This window comes from Ascaphus truei, chromosome 2, assembly GCF_040206685.1.
Source record: "Ascaphus truei isolate aAscTru1 chromosome 2, aAscTru1.hap1, whole genome shotgun sequence".
Lineage (NCBI taxonomy): Eukaryota > Metazoa > Chordata > Amphibia > Anura > Ascaphidae > Ascaphus > Ascaphus truei.
The window spans coordinates 59,845,834-59,855,679 of record NC_134484.1 but is presented as its reverse complement, the minus strand read 5'-3'; the positions used below and the strand labels follow the sequence as shown (position 1 = coordinate 59,855,679).

Sequence of the window (9,846 nt, the reverse complement as noted above, 5' to 3'; positions counted from 1 at the left end):
AGGCTTTAGACTTTGGCAGGACGGCACCAGGGACCAGATCAATGGGACAATCATAGGGTCTATGAGGAGGCAGAACGTCTGACTGAGACTTACTGAAAACATCAATGAAATCAGCATATACTTCGGGAAGAATGGAGTTGCTATCAGAAGGCGTTTCCATTCCCGCGATAACTGTGGCAGGAGCTATGACCGGCGAGGATGAGGCGTCTGACTCTGGCTCCCATTGAATTGTTTTGTGGTCCGTCCAATCTATGCATGGGTTGTGATGCTGTAACCATGGTAACCCTAGGATAACTGAAACATCAGGAGAGTGAATTACGTCAAAGGAGATAATCTCGGTGTGAGAACCGCCAGATAAAGTGAGAGGAAGAGTCTCTAACGTGATAAAAGCAGGTTGCAAAGGACGTCCATCAATAGACTCGAGTCCAATTGGTGCTTTCTTGGAGATAAGAGAAATCTTGTTACAGGTGGCAAACTCTTGGTCCACAAAATTACCACCGGAGCCTGAATCGAGAAAAGCAGCAGTAGTTACACGAAAATTCGGGCCTTCGAGCGAAACTGGGAGCATAATCCACTTAGGGAGTTCCTCTTTAGAGAGGGAGCGAGAAGAAATTGATCCGAGGGTAAGTCTTGCGTGGCTGGTCCCGTTTGTTCCTCAAAGGACAAAAACGTACCACATGATCTGGTGATCCACAATAATAGCATAGGCCCTCATTGTGGCGGCGAACCCTCTCGGCCGTCCTGTCGGAGTACGGATCCGCTGACTGCCGATCTGCATGTGTTCCACAGTGTCAGGAACAGGCCGAAAAGCCGGAGGAGGCCTAGGATAAGGAGAGTCAGTAGGAACGAACCTGGGACGTTGGCGTTCATGACGTATGCACTGTGCAATCAAATCCTCCAATGCTTGGGGTCGGGGCTGGACTGCAAGTTCATCCTATACAGATTCGGACAAACCTTGCCAAAATATAGCAGAAAGTGCCTCTTCGTTCCAACGAGTCTCTGCTGCGACGGTCCGGAATTCCAGTGCATATTTGGCTACGGACCTACGACCCTGAGACAAATAAACTAAAGAAGAGGCAGCAGTATCTTTGAGAAAGCCCATACTGGGTGAAACGCGTTAGAGGCGCAGGGGTCTGTTTCCCCTCTTGTTTTTTAATCCATGCTCCAATAAAGATTTTTTTATAGCCCAGTCCAGCCTTTGCAACTTTGTTCTGCGCAGTCGTCCCCTCTGATTCACCTCCCTCCTTGGTAATGGTGATTTCATCCTGTATATAAAGAATGGTCAAGTACTTGCCGAGTCCGAGGATATAGAAAGTTCCGTAGTCAAAATCCATTGCAGAGTCTGAGGGTCTTAGAGGTTAGAGTAGTCAGTAGGAAAGCCGAGTTCAGGAGCCAGAGGGGGTATTCAGACGAGCCGGGTGAATAGCTGTAAGGAATAAACACAAGAGAGCACAACACAGGTTCCAGGCAACACAGGTAGCAAGGAGCTATGCAGAGCAAGGAAGTGAAGGCAAAGCAGAATATTTAAAGCGACAGTGACCAATCCAGACGAGGGGCATGGTGGAAGCGTGTCGAGGAGCTGCTCGTGAGTGGCTGAGAGATCAGGAAGTAGTAGAGCACAGCTGAGAGTCTGTAACACCAGTGCCAGAATCCAAGATGGAGGCGGCAGAGTTCAAGGTATGCACTGGGTGGCGGCATGGGTAGCGACGGGGGACAGGGGAAGCAGCCGCAGCAGTACTGGTAGTGGGTAAGGAGGGGTCACGCCGCAAGTGGCGTGGCCCCCGATTCCTTACACACAGGAATACATCAAAAAATGCATGTCGGGCTGAGCTGGGCCGCTTTCCTCTACTGCTGACTGTACAGAAGTGAGCACTGACATTCTGGGCCCACCTAAACAACAGCCACGCACAGTCTTACTGCTACAGAGCAATGCAAAGCCAGGACCTCCTCACTAAACCCTGTGCCATAAAACAACTTGTCCTCTCACTCCAAGAACAAAACCTAACACAGATCAACAGCCTTCCAAAAAAAACAAATTAACTTAATCGCCAGCAAAATGAAGGAGCAATATGTGACTGTGTATGAAAATTATATACAGCGCTCAAAGAAGCTGGAGACCTACCACAGCCTATAGAGAGAATACACTCTGGCACCCTACCTACTGAAAGTAAACGATCCAAAGCAGAGACAGACCGTAGGCCAGTACAGAATGAGCACCCACAGCCTAGAAATAGAAACAGGAAGACACAGACAAAACTGGAAGCCCCGGGAGATGAGACTGTGCCAGCGATGTGAGCTAGGAGAGATAGAAGATGAAACACACTTCCTGCTAAGTTGCCCACAATACTCTGATGTGATGAGTGCCCACCTAGAGAAACTCACAGCTCTTATCCAGAACTTTAGTGACATAGAAGAGAACCAAAGTATGACGATCCTTCTGGGAGAAGATGAGGCCACAGCAGAGCTGCTGCATACTATGTCAGCACCTGTCACAGGCTGAGAGACGCCCATTGACCCCCACATCCCTGTGTGTAAATTGGATCCCAGTCCTGGGACCATTTGGGTTGGAGCGCATGGGCTCACACTCAGTTCAGTTATGGTAGCGGTTATGGTGGCACACGGGCCCACCGTCAGGTCATGAGCAGTCTCACCTCGGGCCCACGGGCCCACCGCAGAACACGCAGCGGCGGCTGGATACACCTCATCTAGGGCACACGGACCCACAGCAGGGTCTGTATCCGTCGAGATGGTCAGCTCTTGGTCTTTGCAGGAGTGGTCCGCCGGATGGCGCATCACCACTGATGGTTGATCAGTGTCAATAATAGAAGAGAGAAGAGACACTTCCACAGGGGAATAGCATCTGAGTACCTTGTATTCGCCGTTGGCTATCAGCAGTAAGCAGTCTTGCTCCGGTGCCACTAGCGGAAGTGCACCTAACTTTTCCTGGGCATTCACCTTACGCTTGGCGTTGTTAACAGGTACTGATCCCAAGCCTAGGACCAATGGTACCAATTGTAGTAGGCCGGACTTGCCATTTTAGGGCACACTGGCCCACAGCAGGGTCCGCAGCAGATGGAATCATTGTCTCTTTATCTTCAGCTTCACATGTGTGGTCCGCCGGCTGGCGCATCACCACGGCTGGTTGTTGGTCGCTGGAATCACTAAGAGAGGATGAGGGTAGAGACACCTTACCCTGTGATTCCGGAACCTGTGGTTCTGGAATCTGCGGTCCTGACTGTGGAACTGAGTCTAGAACCGGGGTACATGGACCCCCTGGAACATCTGTTATAGCACACTGACTCGGTGCGACAACAGCGTTGCAGCTGTCCATTTTGATCAAGGTAGCTTGAAAATCTTCCGGTTCTAGAGCAGAGTCTGGAACTGGTGTTATAGCACATGGGGGCTCCGAAACTTTCGTGAGGGGGGTAGATTGGTTACCTGCATTGACCGGTCCAGTAGAAAGGTCAACCGCTACTTTCTTGGCGGGTTCTGTAGGTCGCAGCAGCACAGGCTTGAGGAACTGTGCTCTGCAGCAGGCACAAGGGTCCCCAGGTTAATTTTCCACCTGGGAAGTCACACTTGTTACAGACACATCGTATGCACCCCTCCTTGCTCACTCTTGCCACTTGGTATTCTATTGGTATCCCACAGGGGTTAAAGTCCATACCACCAGACATACTTAAATCCTTTTGTAAACATGGGCACAAAAGAAAGGATACGTTCCCTCCCTTTGCCAAACTCCATACAAATGAGGATGTGATTTGCTGCATCCTGTACGTTTCTTATGGGGAACAGCCGTTGCTGATGGCAGTTCACTGTACTCACTCCCCCTGGTGAAATTTAAAGGAGGAGCATATTATATCAAGGAGTGTTTCTGGCTCTGTACTGAGTCACTCACATCGCAGGGGTGGGGCTCTGGTTTTCGCGCCAGACCCGACAAAATTCTGCAACAATTTCTTGTACAGTCCTGGTGCTCGTCCAACTTGGTGGGAGCCGCCATCTTAGGTGTGACTCACTGTTAGTATTCCCTTGTGAGGGAGTCTCCATTTTGATCACAGTTCTGTTGAGTACACTGGAGCTTTTTGCATAGATAAGGGAATAGCCTTCTGGTGGGGCCTCTGGGGCCTGTAAAGTCTGAGGGGCCTTTTCCTGGCATATTTCCTGATCTACCGCCCATAGTATGGTACACCAGTAAAAGGTGGGGTCATAGTTTTCTCCTATCGCTCGCACTTTGCCTAAGCCCAGAAGTTTCCCTAGGGATTCCTGAAGTGCACTCCCCTCCTCATGCATTGGTAGGTTCCCTACTGCTACCACATGACTAGGCCGCTCATGCAGCCTGACGGCCCAGTCATGAACCTCCTGGCTTGTGGGGAGTACATATTGCTGCTGCCCCCGCAGGGTTGGGGCTCTGGTGTTTGCGCCAGAACCGGACAGATTTTTGTGGCACATTTCGGTTCAGGCTGAAGACAAGCAACATGTGCACTCTTCTGACTTGGGGAAAGTTGCCATGGCGCTGGGTCAGCGTAGACTAAGGGGTACCCCTCAGGCGGGGCCCCAGGCATAAACAGTGTGGACGGTGCTTCTGACAGGCATATATCCCCAGTGTAGTATCATTTTCCACGTGGACGTGGGATCTTGTTCTTCATCTAAGATACAGGTGTACAGCCACCCAGGAATTTTACGCATATGATCCCTGACCTCCATGATTGATATACGTGCGGTAAGGCCTCCTACGGCCACCACACGGCGGGGGTTAAAATCTTGCCTCAAGGCCCAGGCGAGGACCTCGTGTCCGGACTTTACAACTATTTTTGGAAATTTGGAAAAAAATATATACGGCACCCCAGGTCTGGATCTCAGCAGCACCTCCAAATGTAACAGGTTTTCCCCCACCCAATCTCATATAGAGTGCATGTGAGGGGGAACCTATATGTTACCAGGTGTGGTGCAATATACCTGTTAGGCTCACAGGAGGTCTGAGCCTCCGCTAGTGAGAGCCTGGGGTGCATCCTCTGGAACGATCTTACTTACAGCGCCTCCACCTATGTAGGATTCTAGGAGTTTAGAATGTACCCCACACAGGACCCACATATAGTAACCACATACATAGGAGTATAAGTATAACAGTTTACTATATGCAGCATCGAACATAACACAATACACGTACATCAGCAATAATAACAATATATAGAGGCCACCTTCTCCCACAAGCTGGCAGCTATAACCTTAGTCCCTAACTGGGCTATAACCTTCCTAGCCCCTAACTGGGCTATACCCTTACAACCCCTTCCCAACCCTGTGTCCAGAGAGTCCAAGCCCACCCAAGTGTGTAAACAGGCCTGTCACATGTGAGGAGCGAGGTAAAGTTGGTGCACGTGTGGAAGGGTGTAAATACCTGCCCATGTGCTCCTGCACCTGGGTGTCTTCGCAAAGGGTCTATCGGATCTGCTAGGTCCAGCGCTGATCTGTACATCCGCATGGGATGGGGTCCAGCCGGACATCCCACCGTAAGGACAGTCTCTGGATCAGCAACACAGCATAAAGGAACATGCAGCAACAACTATCACTGCGTCCCTGCACTAAGGAACTGCAGCAGGGCCTCTCACTCTCCTTCCCTGCACTAAGGTACAGCCGTGGACACTATCACTAGGTCCCTGCCTAGCACACAGCTGAAGGGGCACAGTGTCCTTACCTAAGGGCCTGTCCCTATGAACACCCACCCTCACTATTGGGGAGTCAGAGCCTCAACTGTAGCCCGGGGTACTTCTGGCCTAGGGCAGAAGCTCGCTGCTCTCTGCCCCCCTTCCTTCCCCCACTGTCTCTTCAGTCTGACTGACTTCCAGCACATTGCCCATACAATGTATCTACTCTCTGCAAGGGAAGCTTCAAACACTATTGGCTGCCTGCAATCATCTGACTCACCTGCCTCTAAGCCTGCTGGGAGTTGTAGTTCCCTGTGAGGCTTTTACCTAGGGAGACCGCATGGGCGCCTCTCTAATGGCCGCCTACCCTTTCCTATCTGCGCCTGCGCTAAACTAATGGCCGCCGTGTCACTTCCCTGAGCATGCGCAACCTCTAGAGTCCCTTCCTTCCTCTCTACACTTTCCTGTGCTATGTGTAATGGCCACCGCGACTGCAAACGCGCACCGCGCATGTGCGAACCTCGCGTCAACCTCAACATGGCCACCGAACACCTTCTGCGCATGTGCGAACTCCCGCGCGTGCGCGAACGTGCACAAGATGGCGGCACCCTATCACTGATGTCACTGGGAGCCCCCGCAGCAGCACACACATCAGAGGGAAAGAAACCGGGAGACAGGGGGACCGGAGGTACCCTGGCTACATATATAAAGGGCAATATATACATAGGCAAGATAAGCTAAACCAGCATGGAATAGGTGATAAAATCTTACTGGAAATACATTACAGTACATGGTAACCCCTTAGTAGCACAAATGGCCAACTAGTTATTGGTTTGCATGACCACAAAGGGCTACAAAGGGGTTAATAGGCTAATAGCAACATAAAACCACTACCTACCACCCTTAGCCACTTTACTGGTTAGTAAAGAATTACTATGTAATGCTTTACTAGCGGCTAAGGTAATCAATGTGTTAACCCCAACCACCCACCCTGGGAAACTACCCCCATCACCCCCCCTCCCCTACCATCAGGGCCGCCAATAGATTGAACCCAGGACAAATGAAAGTAACAGGGTCCTACCCCTTTAATCCTCCCACCTCCCCAGAGTACTGGGTGTCCCTGAGGGAGGGAGAATGAGATATGGGCCTGGGTGGGTTGGGTGCGGGAGGAAACGAGATATGGTCTGGATGGGGTAGTTATGGACCTGGTGGAGGGGGTTAAATAAGGGCCTGGGAGAGGGGAGGAGAGAGAGGGGGGATAGAGGGAGGACGGGAGCAAGCGGGGGGGGGAAGAGGGGAACAGGGGAAAGAGAGGGGAGGAGAAAGGGGGGAGAGAGGAGAGGGAAAGAGAGAATGGGGATAGAGAGATATAGGGGAGAGGGAAAGAAGAGGGATAGAGGGGAGAGCAACAGAGGGGACAAAGGGGGGTGAGAGGGGACAGGGGGAGAGAGAGAAAGATTTGGGCCAGAGGGTGGAGAATAAGGGAAGGAAGTAGGGGGAGAGAAAGGTTAAGAGGGGGTTAGAGAGGGGCTAAAGAGACAGAGGGGGAGAGAGAAGGGGAGAACGGGGAGAGAGGGTGGGAGAGGGGGAGACAGAGAGAGGGGGAGAGAGGGAGGGAGAGGGTGAAGGAGAGAGACGGGAGGGGAGAGAGAAAGAGGGGGTGGGAGAGAGATGGAAAGGGGAGGGGCTGAATGTGCCCTTGGCCTACAAACATCACACCTGCCAATAAACCTACCCCCACTAGATTAATAGTGGCTAATAGGACTTTTGGCCACTCATAAGCAAAATAAAAGACACCAGGCTTGGAATTTTTTATGGTGGCAGGGAGGGTGGAGGGGGGGGGGGGGGGTGTTTGGTAACCATCAAGCTTCAGGTTGTTTTTGTATGGTTTGGGGGATTGGGGGGGGGGGGTGGAGTATGGTAGCTATCAGGCTCTGGATTTTTTTTATCATGGGGGTGGTAGCCATTGGCTTTGTATTTATTTTATTTTTTAAATAAATATTATTAATGCGAATGCGATTGCGACGCGGTAATAAATGCGTTATTATCGGTCGTGTTAATTCCCACATTGTGACTATGGGTATAATATCGCCCCCGGTAAATTATTAATGCAATCTTGATGACTTCCGTCTAAAAATTGAGGTATTAAGACGTGTAGCCTAGTCCTCCGGCTATTATCTTTCTTTTGGGCCCTATCAGCATAAGTCTTGTTAAGTACAGGCTCTGTGATGGATAAGCTCTTTCATTGTTACTTTCATTGTTACTGTATCCAGGGCGGGCCTAGCAACAACCTGAGTGTCATCCTTAGGAGCATACTGGTTGGGTCACATGCACAAAATGTGATGCCTGTCAGTAATCAGACCTGTCCTGTTATGGGGCAGGGTTACAAGCATTCCCTTGGGGTACATATCTGACACTCTCCCAGATGTCAGGGCTCTCTCCCCTCCCCCTGTGGAGTGGGAGCATGTCTGACCCCATATACCATCAGGGGTAAGGGAGCTGGGATGGGATGCCTTCACCAAAGGAAGTGTTGCTCCAGGAGTTATGACTGCTGTGAATATGATTATGCATCAATAAAGACTCAGTTGGATTATATTTTATGGCTGCTTTACTGAGACATTATCTGAGTGCCAGTGTGGATCATCCTGGCAGTGCTCGGATCCTCACTGTCTGGAGGTGCTGCATCAATAAAGGACAATATTGAGAACCCGTCCTAATGTCTCCCCATACCAACGCAGAGTTTCTCAAGGCCTCGTTTTCCACCTCACAGGTACGCGCCGCACCAGAACACACGGTAGCCGCACGATCTCTCTCAGGGTGGGGGAATACAATATTTTTTATTTTATTTGTTTGCCAATTGCAATATTAACTACGTTTTAACAGAGTTTCATTTATCCAGACTTTAGTAGCGTGATACATAGGCTCATACATGTGACTAAGAGAATAGTTGAGTAACTAATATACAAACCTGTTTTTAGATATTTAGGCTTTCCTTGCAATGTGTTGGAATATATTCAGTATAAAATGATAAACTCGTATTTGCCAGATGGGCTCGTAACAAATTACGTTGCAATTGTATATATGTATTGTATGTATGAATTGTATGTACGAATTGTATGTATGTATATCTTTATTTATATAGCGCCATTAATGTACATAGCGCTTCACAGCAGTAATACACGTGACAAACATATAAATAACAAATAACACATAACTAGAAGAAGTGCTTCAGACATAAAAGTAACATTTAGGAAAAGGAGTCCCTGCCCCGAAGAGCTTACAATCAATGTGTTGTGTGTCCCTCTGGAAGCAAAAGGGTTAACATAAGATGAATAAAATTAGTCAGATATCAAGGGACAGGAACAGCCATTGAAATGTTTCATAGGAAGAGTTCTCCTGGAGGAAGCGGCACTGAGTTTCATGTGGATTGAAAACGGCAACATGTCGATTGGCTTAACCTTGATCTAAGTGGTCAGCATTTGTGTCAAAACAAAACAAACAAATGTTCCATTTTTATTTTTGCAATAAACTGCAGCATGTAAAGTGAGCACGTGTTAGCCTTCTCAGTTCCAGTAGTCTGACTTCAATCATATGTGCAAAGAAATATATAAAAATAAAGTTCATTTGAATATCAAAATATTTTTCTGTTTACCCTCATGCCCACAGAGGGGCTGATGTATCAAGGCAAAAGTGGAGCATTTCTGGGGCAAAATAACTGCACCAGCATGTATCAAGGTAAAACATCCTATTGATTTCAGTGGGACTTATTTACTTTGACACATACCGTGCAGTTACCCCCCTCCTCCCCCACAGATTTCCTCCACTTTTGCCGTGATACATAAGTGTCAGGATGCAGGCTACTATCCTCACACAGTCTTTTTGCAAGGACCTGTGACAGTTTGCAAGGGCTTTCCCTCCCCGCTCATTCCTTATCTCCCTCCCCTCCAACTGGATAAAAGTGCCTCCTGCGCCTCCTCCCACTTTCCTCCCCCCCTTCAGCAATCAGTCAGTGAGAGTGAATCTCAGCACTGGAGGGAGACAACAGCGGCAGCAGCAGCAGCAGTAGCATCATCATCATCATCATCAACCCTGGAACTCCAGGAGAGGACTTCCCCTCCCACCCTCTCACTCTCTGCCCCTGCTCTCCTTCTGCACTCCCTCATCCATTCACTCCTCTCCCCCTCTTTCTCACTCAATGGGTTTT

General features: G+C 49.5%; 1 protein-coding gene across 4 annotated transcripts in view; it reads left to right on the top strand.

The window, feature by feature from the left end:
* Positions 1 to 9,627: 9,627 nt before the first annotated feature.
* ZFPM2 (zinc finger protein, FOG family member 2) overlaps positions 9,628 to 9,846 on the top strand; it is a 400,907-nt gene continuing 400,688 nt past the window's right edge. For 3 of the 4 annotated variants that reach the window (XM_075582491.1, XM_075582490.1, XM_075582489.1), the window contains exon 1: positions 9,629 to 9,846. This exon is cut by the window's right edge and continues 163 nt beyond it. The gene's annotated coding sequence lies outside the window, so the exon portion shown is untranslated. The other variant, XM_075582494.1, reaches the window with a different exon arrangement.